Here is a 17,455-nt window from a genome sequence, read left to right on the forward strand (position 1 = left end):
GCTTTGTTGAATTGATTATTTAATCTCACAGATTTTGAAATAACTACTTCCACCAAGACCAATCCAAACAGGTCGGCCATTGCACATCTTTTTGGTTTGAACAAAGAGTTCGATATTATATCGAATGACGTAGTCACTAAATCAGTCTATACTCGTCCACGATAGTGACTGATCTGTGTGGATTGGTCTTGATCCCTGTTCTGAACTAAAACTTCCGTTTCTCAAAGCAAGAAGTATGCTTGACGACTCAAAAACATAGAGTCAATTCAATTAGGGAGTGACTTTTTAGCGTTTTAATAGTTAACGGAAAATCGCAAGAGCATGTTTTTCTTGTAATACGATGCAAAGGAAACGGTGCAACGGGATTTCACTTTTCTCCTTAGAAACTTGAGATACTTTAAATTTTAATATTCTTGTCGCGGAGAAAATGTATTTAAACTAATGTCATCGTCAGGGAAATCTTGTTTTGTTCCTTTTTCGATCGAAAGATATTCGGTTGAGGAACACGAGAAGAAACACAAACAAAGCGGTCTGAATAAAAATAGAAAGAGAATGGGAGGAATGGAAAAGAAAACAAACAAAAGACACCCGCTGCCAAACCCGCGTGAACAAAGATTGCACGAAGAATATAAGACCAGCGTGATTTCATTCTAAGATTTCTTACATTGCGTCTAAACTTGGCCATCAAATTAATTTTGGCTAAGAATAACATTTATTTTGTTTTCTTCGCTTATTATTATGCTCCTTAATGGGGCTCATATTGATGAAATCTCTCGGATAGAACAAGATATTTAAGCTTTTTTAATCATTCAAAGACCTTGTTGTTAATTTAATTTTCCAACCATCATGAACGTCCAGGTAATTCTTTTACGAGTAATACAATACAAAAATGCGTCATTAGGAAAATCAGAGAAGTTGATTGCAGTCAAAGGACAAGAAAATTGAAGAAACTCACATTTTACAGCATTAGAATGCATAGACTGTAATATTACTTGAAGTTGCATTGCATTTTTTCATTTAAATCACCCAACTATTCAACAATGATGATTCCAAGTAAGATTTTTTAGAACTTTCTGTCTTCCTTTTCTCGAAAAATCGATGTAGCTCATTAATTTATGCTGCCATATTCCTGAAACGTGAGCCAGCCAATCAATAAGCAGAAAAAGCGAGACGCGTTAATTTGAATTCTCGAATTGTGCGTGAAGCGTCACGGCATCATCCTAAAAGAAATATACAATTCAAAAACGCGTTAATAAGCACGTAAGAAAAACGAATCCAAGCCAAAGAACAAAAACTCAGCCTGCAATCTCCACTACTCCGCGAATGAACGCTTTCGGACTTCCCGATGAATATATTTTATGTATATCTTATATTATATATTTATGCGATCCTGCCTTGCTGGTTGCAGGCAGGCTCCGGGAATGCGGTGCGTCAATCCCTATTAGCACAAGCTCATTGTCGATTCATTCTTCATTTCCACCCTCTTTTTCATCCCCTTAATCTCTCCTCCAGCTCCTCTCTCCCTCGGCAATTTCCCGGTGGCACGTGAAGAATCCGTTATTTAAGTAAACAACAGAACGAACGTGTCCAATGATCGTGACGCTCTGACATGAAAAAATTATTCCTCGACGCTGAGAAAAATCGGATTTATTATAACAAAGAAATCTGTTTCCTTGAGTTTTTTTAAACTGTGCCGAGAAAAGACATCCTTGCGTTAAAGGGACAACTCGTCTTTTCCTGGACGAAGGACTTCAACTTCATCTCACAATTGCGAAATAAAATTGACTAAAAACGTTCAATGTTTTGCAAAAATGCAATTTTTGTCCGACATTTTTCTGATTTTTGCTTCAGATTAGATGAAAATCTAATGGAATTCTCACTTGGAAAAGCCGAAGATCCTCCTGGTAGGAATGCAATTTACGGGGAGAAATTTGGTAAAACTAAAATGTAGTTACGTTCTTTTGTGGGCGGAACTACAAATTTACTGCAGTAAGTAAACTGAGCGATTAGACATTAGACAAGGTCTGAATTTGAAGAGAACGTCACATGTTTCACCTTCAAAATCTGAAGTACAAAACGATTCACACGACATGATACTTGGAAATCAATTCCTGAATGAGACATTATGAAGTGTTTTAACATACATCAAAAGGAAGTTAGATCATACGAATGACATCATTTTTATATTTGCCATTTCACCAATATTAATTGTAAACACCTATATTTTGTTCAGGGGTTGATTTCCATGCTTCCCGTTGTGTGATCCGTTTTTTTCGTGAAATTGTGAGGAGGAAACGAGTTACTTAGTGCTTTCATAGTTTGTATAACGGCCGATTGAAGCCCTCAATGCTCCCTCACAAGTTATTTGGAGCAAACTTTGAGGTCCGGATTATACTTAAAAGTGCGATAAGGTTCGAAAAGGAGGACATTTCTGGACGGACAATGAAAATTTCCCATCGACGCCTCGAGTTAAATTACACGCTCGTCGTTGACGTAATAATTTATTGACGCAAAGTGCAGATTAGAGACACTTCTCTTAATCAAACCAAGTCTTTGTACACAACATGTTGAGAATTCAAACACTTTGCTTGATTGCCTTTCAATGTACAATTGAAAGCCTCAATTTCGGCTTTTCAATGATCCGTGCGATTTCGGATCTGTGATGTCAACTCCAACACAAATAACAGAATATTGTACTTGTGCTACGCGTGGGAGGTCGATGAACCGAGGGTGTAAACTAGGAATATTCTATTATTCAACTGATCGATTGATCTCAATACTTGGACTGCCCAGTTTCGACAATCGATTCTCCCGAAAATTTGAATATAGTGATTGGTCAATCGATTATAATTCGAAAGAATAACTTGTACCACTATAAACTCTAAAAAGAGTAATTTGGTCTAGTTGGCATGAGTTTGTTTGTTATTTAGGAGCGAATTCAGTTAATACGATCAATAACATTCCTTGAATAATCGAGGAGGAAGTAATTTATCACTATTCGGTAATCAGAACGTAATAATTATTCGATTAGTCCTTTAATAATCGCTAATTGGAAAATCCCTACTGAGTACTAATTTCGGATATATTGCGAGAGAGACATGTATATGAAGTGCACGTCATACATGAGCCCTTCGGCACGTTTATTACTATGTTGATGCTTTTGAGTAACTTTCACAGAATGAGCTTTAAAGCTAAATTAGGTATGTTTGATAGGTACTTGGACTTTATTTGAGTGTGGCTAGGTCAGAGTCACATAAATAATTCATGGTGAAAAAATTAAACACCTGTCTTGAGGATACTCTATTTGATATTGGTGTTATAGATTTTTAGAGATGATTCTTTCGAGTCGACGTAGTATATAATATAAAATCGCCGTAGTATAAATCGATATTTGGTACTGTCATGCTGTCAATATTTAAGCTTCCTCTCTAACCGGATGCCTTGAATGACGAGAAAGCAAAACAGACACCGTAAGGAAAACTCCGTATAACCGGGATCATTAGGGCTCATTTAAATCAAAAGGACCCATCTCCATCCAGGCCAAGTCTTGCTGTAAATAACCACTCTTCCTGGGTCGTTTCAGGAACGTCATATGCTCAAATAATTTTTTAAGCCAGAACTAGTCATTCTTAGTTGAAAAATTTAGTCAAAATTGGACCGCGTTGAACAGAAAGGAACCAAGCCACATTAGCTAATGCCAAGTTCAATTGGGCAATTTAAATCTTCACACGAAAACGGCTCTGCGGATTTTTGTGAAAATTTCAGTGAATTTTCTGCGTAGCACGAAGCAATTTCCTTAAAATTTCCAAGGGTTAGCACAAACGTTATCTTGCAAAAAATTAAATTGCCCAGTTACATTTGGCAATATCTGATGTGGCTTGATTCTTTTCTGATCAACGCGGCCCGATTATTGGTATATCGCTCACCGGGATTGCCAAGTGCATGCAAAGGTTTGACATACACCCCCGCCCGACGGTGGCGCCCCCGCTGAAAAATAATCCCTGTTCTCTTATTTTAATTATGGCCGCATAAAAGCTCCGCCCGAGATAAAACCCCACGGGGCACCCGGGCAGGAAGGGGAGGGGGGTTCAGGATGAGAGCCGTTCTTGAAAGATATATATGGCACAATTACATCTTAGGGGCAGCGGCTATTGTATTCGCCGGCCTGTAATCGCCCCCCCACGTTGCCGAACCGCGAGTAAATTCGCCCGAAGCTCGAGTGAGCGCGCGGGCGAATCGGCACTCGCGCAAATATCCACGCTTTTGTCCGTTTTTGTTCACTTAGCTAATTGCCTTCACAAAAAGTTCACCGAGAATCGGTCACGTTTCATTCCCGGGGGGTGAGGGGGGAGGTTAGCTGGGAATCGCCGTGGAAAAAGTTGGCGACATATGGGAGCTGTCAACGGGCCCCGAATTCCATCTGGGAATCGACTTGAAACAAATGGAGCCATTTCCCGTCCTCTGACAGGAGGAATAGTACGATTCAGGAGGATTGATCTTTTTATGTTCGCGTAGCAAAAATACACTGAGGAGAAAACAGGAGTGATTCGATATTACTGGCGGGATGGTGGAATAGACCGTATTCGATAACCGTTCGATGTATCGATGGTTCAAACCAATAGAATATAACCTCAAACCAAAACTGTAAGGATTTAAGTTGGAAAAGCTGAAAATGAGAAATTTCCTGACAATTTCACTATACATTGGCATTTGGTACTCAAAAGAATAAAAAATCTGTTTCAAAAGACCCGTTCTCTCAGAGTTCTGAATTTACTTTTGAGGCTATGTTCATGTTTTGAACCAATCGATATCGATACAATCTCACCCGTTTGATGTATCGAATACGATCTATGGGGCGCTGCGATAACCTCACGGTGAAAGAGCCTACCGAAAAGTTTCCCCTTTTTCGGGAACCCGCGCTCATTAACTGAAATATGGTTGAAATGAAACCCGGTAATGGGGAACTTCTATTATTTTTAGACTGTGTTTAACGTTGATTTTGGTGTTGCAGCATTGCTAAGTTTACGTGTTTAAAGCACATACGTATACATATATATTTTAATTAATTTAAGTGAAATTTGCAATGTCAGCTGCAGCACCAAAACCACCCTTGAGTTCAAATTAGAACTTTTAAAAAGGAGCTTGTATCGTTATTCGGTTTCATTACAGCACTTGTTGATAAAATTCCTAAGTTTTCCGGGAAAATGTGAAGAAAGGTCCTTCTTTAGCCAGATCTTTCATGAAAATGATTCGTCCATGTTAAATTTTATACTAGCGTTGCATGACGTAACTTCCTTCGGTACTTTTTGGACGAGAATCTAATTATGGAAAAATAATGGCATTTCACCATCTGTGATGAGAGATGAATAAAATAGATTCCCTTTTCCAAAGGGTATATTTGAGTAAAAATCTGAACGTACATATAAAAACGTTTTCAATACTGAAAGAAATTTATGTCCAGGAAGTTTCATGATGCGTCCTAATATTTCAATTTTCATTTAATGCACCATCGAGTTTTATAGGAAGAGTATTGTTTTTAACAGAATTTCAAAATAAAACTGTATCTGCATTACACTTCCATAGATTTTTTCTGCAATCATCACTTTATAAAATGATTTTTTTTTTTAAATAGAGGGCATTTCCGTGAATTTTTATAGGTCTTTTTTTACTATTAATTAAAAGTCAGCAAGGGCAATCCATTTTCTTTATCTGAAATGCTTTTGAAGTACTTATTCTCAAATGATGGCAACAATGATCTCAGGAGTGGATATTCGGTGGCTTGCGGCACACGAGCTTATTTTGAAATTAATTTGTAGAAGTGCTCTCCAGAAACCTCATCGGCAGGAGAAACAACTTCTCTTGTAGAGGTTTTCAGCTGTAACCCTACGGTCACAATGGACCGCTAGTCAAGGTACGAATTAAAGGATTCTGATACATGTTCCTTCACCAAAATTTCACGCAGAACACGATTCGCGCAACGAAAATGACTGAAACCAACTCCTAACGAAGATATTAACGTTTTTATTTCACATTGGTTACAAGGAATTTAAACTGCCCGCTCTTAAGAGACTCAAAGCTCTACGTGAGTCAAATCGCGCACTACAACCGTTTCAGCAATCTTCTTAATCAAGCAATGTTCATTTCCCACCATGTATTGTTCGAACTATAAGAAATTTGCTATAGCTGAGCCAAAGCGTCAAGATTGAGGTTGCCAGATTTTTATACCGTAGAGACTGTCATTATAACGTATAGCGCACGATGTGAATCACGCAGAGCATTGAGTTTTCATGAGCGGGTGGTTTGAATTCACGCATCAATAATAATTAAATATCTTTGAGAGGAGTTGATTTCGGTAATTTTCGTTGTGCGCGTCGTATTCTATGTGAAATTTTAGTTAGGGAGCATGTATCAGAATGCTGAAATTCGTACCTTGTCTAGTGGTCCATTCGCTCCGTTTAAGGGTCCTGGCCCTCGAGTTAGGTTCCGTTCCTTGTTATTTTCATAACTTCTGATCAAGATTAAAGGTTTGCCGTACATTAAAATATCTAATCTCTGTAAATTAGAAATGTTCATTTAATAAAATTATCTTTACGGCTGGAAAACTACAAACGCAATCGACCCAGTTTCAAAGATAACTATACTGTCGGTATTGGACTGTGTGTTTTCCGAAACAAGTGTGCAAGTGCACTGGCTCATTTGTTCCAAAAAACACTTACCGCACTCCCACAATTTCTCGAGAAAAAAAAGGTTATTCTTCGGTTACGATAGTAGAACCGAGGATTTCGGTAAGAGTATTGATGAGCATAGTAGCATAACCATGCTCATAGTAGCATTATTGTGCTCACAGTAATGTTACGGTGAACACGTAACATGCCCGTTCTCATTATTACAACAATCATTAAAACCCACGGTTCTACTACTGTGGAATCCCGTGTGACATTACTGCCGTGGTAACCGTAGAATAACCGTGTTTTTTTCCTCCGCGTGGACTAAACTGTTGCTAACTTTCATTGCATACTTAATTGGCTCACTTGAGAAATGTGGCGCTGCTTAATTCGCTTGAAAAACTGAGAGAAATTTTTCGCTCTAAAAATAATCGTCTCTTTACCATAGCTTCAAATGGGGAAATATCGATAATCGATCATTCACGCGTCGCTACTGGCGCAATACGGAAAACGCAAACCGTGCTTTAAAAATAGGATTATCAACATTTTTGCTGAGCTCACAGTGATTTTCATCCAATTTTATAGACAAAGATGTACTCAGTTGGCTGCAACTATAAGATGGAACAGATCCATTGTCTGATGAATTATTGCAACCCTAAGGATTTTACGCCCTCAAAATGTTCATTAATTACGCGACGTTCGCACGCCGCAATCTTAGGAAAATAAATTATATGAAAAATATTTAACAAGCGTACCCATTTACTGAAAGAAGTCAGAAAGAACTTTCCGGCTTCAGCTTCAACCAGACGTCTCTGAAGTCAAGTTCAAAGGGGAACGAAAAGCTCGCTTTGACTAGAACATTATTTCATCGAATTTATTCTCGTAAGCTTTCTTACTTTCAAGCCCAGATCTCATTGAGAAGACTTCGAGGCACGGCTATAGGCTTCAATCTTGCCGTAAAAGTCACGCCAGAAACCGTGAGGAAATTTCAAAAGCCAAACTTCTTGGAATAAATAAAACCTTTGTTGCCTGCCTACGATGTTCTCAATGCGATCTAATTATAACTCAATTTGAACAATTTTAATTTAATTTTGATGATGTTATAATACACTTCTTTTGAATAAAAAGCAACTGAAAAGGAACACGCACGGTAATCGAAGGTACAGACAATTTTGAGATGAGTTTGGTGTTCGGTTTCTAATTAAGCTTAAACCAATATTTTATGAGTGAATCAGGCCACATGATTGATATCATGCTGCTTTCAGGCCACGGGGCACTGGAAACTGAATATTAAAACAAGAGGTTGAGGGTCGAAATATAAAGCTCAAAACCTATTTTCACGATCGGGATATTCTTTCTCAAATTTGAAATTTCGACAGAATTTTTTGGTATCCTAAAATGAGATTCGATTCCTTTCTATTCCATTCAAAAAGGTTAGGAACGAAGATGCGAACCGATTGGTAAAAACTGCCACTTTTTCAGGAACCGGCGCTATTATTTAAAGAGTCGCTGAGATACCTCTCTTATCAGACACCTTTTTAACGACCCGTGGCGCTGCGCGCATTGAAGGTGGATACGGCACAATACGAGATCAAACACACCTCACGTACGGTCGAACGAAAAACTCATCGCGGAACGCGCGAACTCGCACATGAAACGCTCGGAATATCACACGGCGGCGTGAGGCGCGAAATGCGACTGAGCGAGCTGGACCTAATTGATTCATCGGACGCTCGCATGGACACTTCCGGCTCTAGTCGTTGCTCTACGCTGCTAAGCTAGGGAAAAACGCCGTAAAAATCTTTGAACGTTGCCAATTTTCCACTGGCAAATTACTAATTTCCAGGAACATTTTTGAAAATTTGTCCATCAATTTCTCAGATAATTTTGTTCCCGATTTCACCGGAAGTTCCTGAAAATTTCAAGGAAAAATGTTCATAGCTTTTTTTAAAAATAAACATTTTATCGAAGGAAATTTGGCAACTCTCGAATGTTCATACGGCGTTCTACCTTCGCACGGCAGTGCGATGGACCGACTCAATTTTTTCACCTGTCACGTTTTCTGGGCCGCCGTCCAGTCTGGCAATGGCGTAAACTATTTTTTCTCCACCGTTGTCGCTATCGGGAATTGACCTGTGCCAAAATATACGCGGCTGAAACATCGGCGACGCGATTTTTTCTGAGCCTCGTCCAAGGCTACGTCACTGCGTTACGGAACGCGGAATGAAATGTATCGGGAATTGTCTTTGGGTCAACGATCGAGGCGATCTGAAACGAGAAAATGTGCGTTGATCCAATGGAAAGGTAAGTGAGAGTGCATGGTCAGGAAGACCTCTAGATGGGAAAACTACGTAATTACTTCGACAAAGTTTATAATGAAAGTCAATCATGATTTCTGGCTTAATTTAAAGATAACGTAAGGACCACATTTTGCGATTCGGAACCACTACCCCGGGTTCATGTAGAATAGAAATATCGTCATCTCCCGGAAGAAGGAACGTAACTCCATTCCAAGGTTGCCAAATTGACCCGAGTAATTAATTTATTTTACCGTAATCAAGGTGTCTACTGAAACTGGCTGATAAAAATCAAGAATTTTCACAGAAATTTTTCAGAACCTTTCCAAAAAATTCAGTAACTCAGAAGCAGGAAAATGCAGTACTTTTTCGGTACATTTAAGTTGATAGTTGATTTAAGCTCCTATTATTTGCCTATAGTTTTTACCGCATGTTTATTTTTCCATAAAATGATCCATTTGCTAAATACAATCCTACCTTGAGCACCCTTTAACTATGCGGTCGCAACTGCAATAGCGGCAAAGGAGAACCGACAAGGCCAGCGTGGAGGCTACGTCAATAATAATCTTCCGTCGCGTTGCTACGGCGCAACCATACAACTATTCGTACTCTCCGGGATGCGTGAGGTATCACGCCACAATTGAAGGCGTTTTCGAAACTACCAACTTTCCACATCAGGATTCTCGTGTCGCATACAATTCAGAGCTTGAGATAAATGGAATATACTAATGGAACTGCGCATTAGTGCATCAGTTATGCGTATACCTCCTTCTTTTAATTGTTTGTTAACATAAATTCAGTTTGTTTATATACTTCCAGTTGATAATGATAATGTTGTAATTTGCGCGGATTTATTTTCGTTCTATTAAAGCTTTTATGCACATTTTTTACTGTAATCTCTTTTATTTTATTGTTAATTTGAGTTCCTTTTACTTATTTATTTTTCTTACTGCATGTTTATTTAAATTCTTCTATGAAAATCATCCATTTGCTACGTATAATCCTAGCTTGAGCGCCCAGAAACTATTCGGTGACAGCTACAATGGCAGCAAAGAAAAACCGATAAGGCCAGCGTGGAGACTACCTCAATATCAATCTTTCATCGCATTGCTAAGGCGCAACGATACAACTATTCGTACTCCTTGGAAAGCGTGAGGTATCACAGCACAACTGAAGGCGTTTTCAAAACTACCAACTTTCCACATCAGGATTCTCGTGTCGAATACAATTCAGAGCTTGAGATAAATGGAATATACTAATGGAACTGCGCAGTAGAGCATCAGTTAGGTGGCAGTGCAACTGCCAATTTTCCATATCGGGATTCTTGTGTCACATAAATATGTTGTCTATTAAAACTGGCTGGCAAATATTAAGTACTTCTACAGTGCTTTCCAGTGTCTTTTCAAAAAATTCAGTATACCTCATAGGCAGAAAAATTCAGTACTTTTTTGATACTTTTAAGTGACGAAATTCGAACATTTTTTAAATTGGCAAGCGCAAATCGCGAGAAAAATGACGTAGCCAAGAAATTCGAAGCTCATTGGTGGCCTGAGGATCAATAAGTCCAATTTTTTAACGAACTATATTTCTCTAAATACTTCTTATTTCAACGTATGTTACACACATAATCAATAGAAAAATTGCGCATCTTTCGGAAAATTCAAACGGCAGCGCTGGATCTCAGTAACTCCGAATCAATGAATCGAAATCGCGTTGGCAGGTCAGGTGAGTATGCCAGGCACGGTTGGCACGCGTCATAGGTCGCGACCAAGAGTCACCGGTGACGTCATCGACTGCAATTGTTTGCTGGATTGAGCCGTCACAAATCCGCCAGCCGCTGCACAGTGTGTCAAAACCCCAATCTAGCTGCTCAAAACCTCTTCACGTCTCTAAATTTGGTCGGATAACCACCAAATTTCTCACAGGCATTAGTGTAAGCTTGAAGAAGGTTCGCCTAAAATTTCAAAACTTAGTCATCAAAATTTTCAAAATGGCGGCCATCTAAAAATCCTGTTCAAATCATGTAAAAATCGTAAAATTCCAACTAAGTTTTAGGCGCCTTATGTGACCTGATGAACCCCAAAAATTAGTCAAATTGTGTTTTCCGATCCAAAATAAGTCCTGGAGGATGTCTTGGGCTTATGCATTCCACTTCAAAATGGCGAATTTCTCATTTGGCCATCCAAAGAAATATGAATTCCATATTATTAAAATGATACGTTTCGGCAATTCTAAGTGATAAGTCAAAGATAATATTTTCAAAATGTTTGCCAGTAAAGGAAAATTTCGGCGGCCCCCCCCCCCCCCTTTTCATTTTCCTACGTTTCATAAACCATGCCCGAAACCTTTCCTCATTAGAAATAAATAAGAAAGTCTGTTTCAAATCATACAAGAAACTTGTTAAAAATACGATGCAACTTTGTATTTATGAGGACCCCCCTCCCCCTTCCATGGCAGTATAGATAATGGGAAAATCGTAATGAAATAGAAAATAAAATTTCAAAAAATTGATCTGCTCGGGATTTGAACCCCGATCATGCAAGTAAAAATGAAAGGAGCAATCAACTGAGCCACCACACTGTCTTATCTGAGGCGGTGAAAAGCCTCATGATAAGGCTCACTCAAATCAGGGGACCGAGCGCGCGTGGTGAGATGCTGCCTCCGTCTCACTTCACCTGTGACAGCCTGTAGGGGGAGATCGCAAAACGCCGCCCGCTCGCTTTTACACTAGGAATCGCCGAACAAAATGAGCTCTTATTCTCAAGGTTGCGGAAGGTAGCAGTAAAACTAAAGACATTTCAAATCTAGATAGTTTTCTGAACACTCTCATATAAGTTTCATGGTGTTCCGTGTAGTTCCGCGCTTTTGCGGCTCTATTAAAGCCAGGAAAAGTAAACGGTCTTGGGCACTGTTTTCAATGAGCAATTATAATACTTAAATAATGATTTTGGAGAAATCAACGGTCATATTTCCTTTCTCTGGCCTTTGGCATCTCGTTTCATCCAGAAATGACCCTTTTTCGCCACGAAGTACTCTAAAAAAAGCAATACAGTGGCACCACTCCTGATGGCGAGATTGAGGTTGGAGGTTTACCGGCTGCAATCCCTATCATTTTAGCGACCAAAAAATTTATTTTTGTGATAACCATGATAGATACGTAACCAGTGGGTGCCTGTGGACCCACTCTGACCATAAATAACACCATTTGTTGACTTGATATAAGGGGGGTTTTGAGCAGCTAGATTGGGGTTTTGACACACTGTGCGCTGGCTCGACCGAGCCTTAAAAATAACAATGAGATAACTCGTCTGTCACCGCGCCACCGGGCTGTTCATCTTTTCAAGTGAACATTCTGGTGCGTTAATAGTCTCAACTTTGCCCCCTCCCTCCCCCTCCCCCCGCCGCATTCTTGTGTGTTCAACTGCCAAGAGTTACACATACTACCGCATTGTCGCCGTTTTTCTCACGCAGTGGTGCTAGATTTGGGAGAACTTTCGGCGATAAACAACTGTTAGAAAAGTGTTGTTTATTGGGCCGTTGCACAAGGTGTCCTACTAGAATTCTGTGGATTATTCCCGAGCAAATTAAGCCGTTCGAAAGGAAATGACGTCCATCGACGTAGATAGATTTTCAATAGAGCGATGTTTTTCGAGTTGGATCGGGTGGTGGAATTTTGGGATCTTGACAAAAAATACAATACATGTCAAGAGGATTCGTTCATTTATTTTTAATTGGATTTACTTCCAATTTGTCTTGGATTTTGCGGGATGCTAAGTCGGGTTCACTGGCGAGTGTGATCTACTGATGAGGTCTAAAAAGACTCAAAACGTTATAGATCTCTTGGCGTGACCTCAACTTACTAATCCAATGCAAGCTGCACACTCCCCCTTATCGATCTTGTACTGGTATCCGTTGGAACTCAAGATTTTTCCTCTGATTTACATGTTTTAACTTTTTGGCTTTGTTTTCTCTGCAAAATGGTGTATACCCAGCACCATTTTACCACCTTGTTACATACAGTTAGGGCCACATTCCTGTGCACTAAACATGGGAGACTGGACTTCGAAAGGACTTTTTTTGGTAAATACAGTTTTTCTTTACATATTTATTTAGTTTAGGATGGCAATATCCTCCTATCCGCAAGAGGAGAAATGAAGTAAAAATCCGTGTACTTCAGCTCTCCAACTAGTAGCCCAAATACACATTGAAGCTAATCTCGTTATTTTTCCCTTTCATTCAGGGGGTGAGTCTACTGCTTCTTTTGGTTGTTTTCTCCCTCCCCCTCACCGCCAATGATTCATATAGAATTGATATTTTTGACGAAGGGGGGCACAAACTCTCGAGAAGATATTTTTAACTGCCTTGTTATCTGTTGAAGTATTCCCTATCTGATTTAAAGTAAGAATAAAATAATACCCCCCTCTTATAACCTCACCATCGCGTTCAAAACGGATATTTCAGGATTCAGATACGAATGGAAAATTTCGAACAAACTCGCGAAAAGGGAAAAGTTGTGAGCTCCTTCTGAATCGCTGAATTCCCGAATAAGATTTCGCAAGTTTCCGAGAAGTCGAAATAATTATTTTCATAACTTGAGTTTGGGATGAACGCATCGACGCTCATCTCTTGCGCTAATTGGTTTAGGGGGCAAAGAATTTAATCAGCAGTATTCCACCCTCATCTCATCGCAACTGGGTGGAGAAGAAATTAGTCAGATATTTCGTAATTTTAGGAGGGAACTATAATATTTCCGGTTCCGTCGAGTAGTTTAAGTGCTCCGGGCAAGATAGCTACCAACTTTTACTTAATTAAGAGTAGTGCCGTTGCTTGACGGGATCGAAGGTAACCGCAGGATTTCAAGAAATTCGATCACTGCATATTTTCAAAATGTGGGAGGTAATTACTCCCTCAAAGACTGATATTTACATGAAATTAGCTACATACATATAAGTCGCTTTACAGCACTCCCTCGCGCTCTACAACTCCTAACCTCCACTGCTCTCTTTCAAACCACAAATCTTGGGGGATTGAGCACCTTAACATTTCCGCTTCAATCCCTTCCCTCCAACCTTTCATTGGGCGCCCTCTGCGTCTTCTCCCAGGAGGAACCTAGTCAAAGACCTTCTTCGGTAACCTGTCTCCTGCCATTCTCTGGACATGACCATACCAAATGAGTTGTTTTGTCATAATGTCATGCACGATGGTCTGTTTGGCATCCATGATCTCCCGTACCGTCTGATTCGTGACGCGATCCCTTCTGGAAATACCAGCGGATCTACGCCAGAAGTCCATGACTGTTGCCTCTAAAACCTCCCGCCTCCCTGAAATTAGCTACTTGTGTTAATATTGGGGGTACAATAAAACGGTATTGGAAAATCACACAATGTGAAAAATGCAATACTGGATCGGTTATGGGTGCTTATTTTTACCAATAATCACCCTCGATTTAACTACAATTTACAATAGGTAAGGAGCTTCAGTTTTTAGTTCATCCATCGGAGTACCTATCTGAATAGGAGAACTAAATGACACATAATCTTAACAACTTAACATAACTTAATCTAGTTAAAGGCAAAGGCTGGAAAAAAAAACAAGATATCAAAAAAAAAATACGGTTTTATTGATTTTTTATCTTTTGCGGCCTTTCCCCAGATTAATTTGTTTTAGTTTGTACATTGGGTGATTAAATTGCTCATCAATGACACATAGGTTATTTCTAAAATAATCTAGTAATATTTGCAGCAGTCCCTTGTTTGAAAAGGTAGTAAGATTAATAAAGCACACATTATGAAATGTTCATTTAGCAAAAACTTTCAGTGTTCACCTGTTATAGCAAATCAGTGTAAAAACTCCCTGTATCCCTCGGTTTTTCTATAAATTCTCCTCGTTTTTAATTTTTTTTCTCTTTAAAAAAATTTATTTTGCTTTATCGCTTTTTTTCTGGTGGCTTTTTGAATATTTGTTCTTCAACAGGATTTGACAGCAAGGCGACCCGCAAAGGAGCGCTATCCACTGATGAACCCCAGTGGCGTAGCGTGAATTGCGATATATCGATTGTTATGCCATTTAAACCTATGGTAAAGAATCGATTATTAAGGTGTTCGCTGCGAACACCCTGTTTATCGATCCTTTTCCATGGGTTTAAATGGCATAAAAATCGATATATCGCAATTCACGCCACGCCACTGATGAACCCGTTTCACACCGCACCAAGCGAATCTCGGTTGAATCCGCGCCCGGCGCCCTGGCATCGTAAAAAAAAGAAAATATTGATCGACACTTTCTGCGAGGCTATTAATTTGCATTACGGCAGCAGACACATTTTTCAGGGAAGCAATGCCTTACCGAGCTGAAGAAATTGAGAGGAGGGAGGATGATTCGTTTTATGACTGGCTCATGCAGTATATCGTGTCACTTTCTTCGAAGAAGGATCAGAAACCGGTGTTGCGAGACGAAAAGTTTCGCAAAAAACATGCTTTAATCGAAGATAATCAAAGCGTATCAATCTCTTTTGCCGTCCTGAAGAAAAATCGTCGATGTTAGTTGACGGCACTGAGGAACTCCTTTTAAAAAACAAAAATGAAAGGCACCTTACATCGTTTGCGAAAAGCTTTATGAAGTTAGTTGTGCACAGAGAGAAATTTGAACGTTAATGTTTGATTAAATTATTGTCTCGATGCGCTAATGAACCGTAGCCGAAAAAGTACTTATAATAAAGTCAAATTACTCTGGAAACTATATCGTCAACTAAAGCACACAAAAAATGCCTACTTTCGTTGCAATTTTTTTAACACTCAGATTGAGTTACATTTTAAGAGATGAAAAAAACTAACCAAAATATCTTCTCAAAAGCTATATATATTTTTAAATGAGCTGGAAAATCTGTTCTCTTCTGATAAAAAAGAGTAGGAGGAAAATAAGACATGAACAAATATTTCAAACGTTGGAATCCCAATTACGCATTTGTTTACTTCGACCACCGATACGCGATATTTTGATTGTAAGTGATATATCAAGGGAAACGTTTGAACTTTCCACCAAAAACACGGAGCAGAGCTTGAGGATCAAGCGGTATTCGTGAAGAAAGTTCATGAGAAACCTCTGATCCTTATAAGATATTTACTCAACGTCCCGACAAAAGGTGAGAAGACGAGCTCAGGGCTCAAGGCAACGTCAATATGAGAGTGGAAAGCTGGCTCTTCACTGTATGCTTCAGTCCCAACAGTTCTTACTTTACTTTCAAGAGTATCAATTAGGCAGGATCTAATTGAGTCTCATTTTCATCCCTAAGTTGCACTTCTCCTGAGAGACGTAGAACTTCCTTCGACCAAGGCGGCTCTTTGCCCCGGGACGGTGGAAAAAAGTCGCCCAATTATATGTTTCAGGGGACTAAAAATAAGCCTCTTTGAATTTCAAGCGCAGCCGAAGCTGTTTCAAGACCGCTGGTGGAGGAATATTGTTCATTTTCTTTTTCTTCTTTCATAATTACCTACTTTGAACCTCAAATCAATCTTAACTTTTGTTTCGTCTGAAATTCTAAGGGGCATTTTTGTGGATGAAATCTGCGTCATAACTTTTCTTCTCAGCATTATTCAATTTGCCCAACTTCGGATTTTCGTCACTGATGTCTCTTTTTTTGTAGCCAATCGTGTACATTTGTATTTGTTTTTCCAGTCATTCATGTCCCTCAAGAAAAGAAATCTTAATTTTATAGGAGGCAAAATGCACATCTAGGTGATTTTTGTCAGATTGGGTGAAAAATCTCTACATTGTCCATAAAAATGAAATGCAAGAGGTTTATTTAATTTAAAATCAACATCAATAGGCATAAAAATATATTATAATTCGGTCATTTCGTATCTAGTACATGGGAGGCTAGAATTTCAAATAGCTTTTTCCATGCTACGTTTCTCAATGAAGATTTTGTATGTATAAGGAATTTGCGATTTGACTGATGATTCTAATGTAATAGTTCCGCGAGAAACACGATGGTGCCACTGGTTTTCTCTGAAATCCACTCCCAAGCGCAAAAAAAGCTCTCAAGTTGAGGCAAAAATGGAGGGGATATCCCACGCTATCCTGAGAGTTCACCTCTACATCAAAACAAACTCTCCATGCAAAGATAGGGAGCAAATACATTGACAGGGCTGCCACTTTATTTGGAGACTCTAAAACTGAAAACACGGCAACCCTGCTAATGTATTTGCATTTATATTTTATCGGGAGAAACGAGGCAACGTCGGAATGCTTATGGGGCGTCCAAACATAACATGGGCCTCTTAAGTCCCATTATTCGATGCCGCGATTATTCTAACGAGAGTTCGAATAATCGCGCCCAACACAGTGCGACCGATGTTAAACGTACATTAGCGCCTGCAAGACTGTCGGAATACTTCGCGCATTGCGCCAAGCAGTGCAGCCTGCGCGACAGCATGTTAGCGCCTACAAGACTGCATGAATACTTCTCGCATTGCGCCATACGTAGTGCAGCCG

At 39.4% G+C, this 17,455-nt stretch overlaps 1 protein-coding gene across 9 annotated transcripts in view; it reads right to left on the minus strand.

The window, feature by feature from the left end:
* dnc (phosphodiesterase dunce) overlaps positions 1-17,455 on the minus strand; it is a 774,040-nt gene that overhangs the window by 195,782 nt on the left and 560,803 nt on the right. The gene's annotated exons all lie outside the window — the stretch shown is intronic.

This window comes from Bemisia tabaci, chromosome 1 (assembly GCF_918797505.1).
Source record: "Bemisia tabaci chromosome 1, PGI_BMITA_v3".
Lineage (NCBI taxonomy): Eukaryota > Metazoa > Arthropoda > Insecta > Hemiptera > Aleyrodidae > Bemisia > Bemisia tabaci.